Source organism: Octopus bimaculoides, chromosome 3 (genome assembly GCF_001194135.2).
Source record: "Octopus bimaculoides isolate UCB-OBI-ISO-001 chromosome 3, ASM119413v2, whole genome shotgun sequence".
In the NCBI taxonomy this organism is placed as follows: Eukaryota; Metazoa; Mollusca; class Cephalopoda; order Octopoda; family Octopodidae; genus Octopus; species Octopus bimaculoides.
The window spans coordinates 67627647-67629436 of NC_068983.1; positions in this window are offsets into that span (position 1 = coordinate 67627647).

Genomic DNA, 1790 nt, shown 5'->3' on the forward strand with positions numbered 1-1790 from the left:
AAAGATTTTGGCATTAATCTGTCGCTTTGTTACGGCGAGCTTGAACTCCATTAAGAAGGGCTTAAATCTCAGAAACGTTGGCATGCCGGGCGAAATGCTTAGCAGTATTTCGTCTGCCGTTACGTTCTGATTTCAAAATCCACCGAGATAGACTTTGCCTTTTATCCTTTCGGATTTCATTAAATAGGTACCAGTTACGCACTTGTGTCGATGTAATCGACTTAATCCTTTTGTCTGTCCTTGTTTGTTCCCTCTATGTTTAGCCCCCTGTAGGCAATAAATAAATAAATATACACACATGGAGGTCATATGCGGTATCTTTCATAAATATAAATGTGTGTGTGTGTGTGTGTGTGTGTGTGTGTGTGTGTGTGTGTGTGGAGGCGCATGGCTTAGTCGTTAGTGTGTCAGCACCATGAGCGTAAGATTGTCGTTTCGATTCCTGAACCGGACGATGCGTTGTGTTCTTGAGCAAAACACTTCATTTCACGTTGCTCCAGTCCACTCAGCTGGCAAAAATGAGTAACGCTGTGATGGACTGGCGTCCCGTCCAGCTGGGGAACACATACGCCATTGAAACCGGGAAACCGGGCTAGGCCTTAAAAGGGCGCGTTTATTTTATGATTTTATATATCATCACACCGTGTAAGAATCTGCTGAACCTCCGGCTCGAACCAGTTTGTTTCACTTCCCATTAGAAACCCGTCAGAGAGCGTTAATTTCGTCGTCTATTTCTCGATGTTTGTAAATAATATTGGTTTCAAATTTTGGTACAAGGCCAGCAAGTTTGGAGGAGCGGTTGAATTGATTACATAGACGCCATTGTTTAACCGGCACTTTTTTATCGTGCCGCAAAAGTATGAAAGGTGGAATTTGAGCCAAATCCTGCAAAGCATTTTGCCCGGCGTGCTACCATTCTGCCAGCTCGTAATTGATATTAACAAGCTATAAGGCGGTGAGCTGGCAGAATCGTTAGCATATCAGGCGAAATATTTAGCAGCATTTCGTCCGTCTTCTTGTTCTGAGTTCAAATTCTACCGAGGTCGACTTTACCTTTCATCCTTTCGAGGGTGATAAATTAAGTACCAGTTGAGCACTGGAGTCGATATAATCGATTTACTCCTTCCCCGAAATTGCTGGCCTCGTACCAAAATTTGAAACCAATTTTAGCAAACTATTATAAACGTAAATAGATGTATATATTGGCATATAGATATCTGTCTCACATAACAGAAAGTCGCAATAAAGAAGGAATGAATTCATAAAGTTTGCTGTACATACATAAGTGCGAGAGCTAATACACACATACACATATACATGCACACACACACACACACACATATATAGAAAGAATATGAGTGGTTTAGTCCACGGATAGGTACGCTGGGTAAGTGCTATAGTTAGCCGACAATTAAGTTCCAAGATCACAGCTAAGGCTGGATCTAGGGATCCGTGTTAGGGTTCCGTTATAGCATGTATATATTATATTAGAGGAAAAATCAAAACCAAAGCAGAACGAGTATCTCAAGCCATATACACCATCTGATAAATAAAAAGGTGCCATACAGGATATCCTGGGTTATAATAGATTCCGGAGTCCAATACCAAGGTCAGCGATCCACTTGTTGACTATTCCTAAAAGAAGCCTTCCAAATATTAAGTAAACAAAATGAAGCTTTTTCTACATGTTGTCATAGGTTCTATCACACCTTTAAATTCTTCCACAGATCTGAGTGCAAACACGCATAACACATCCATCCACGGTCGTTACAATATGTGTGTCTATATAT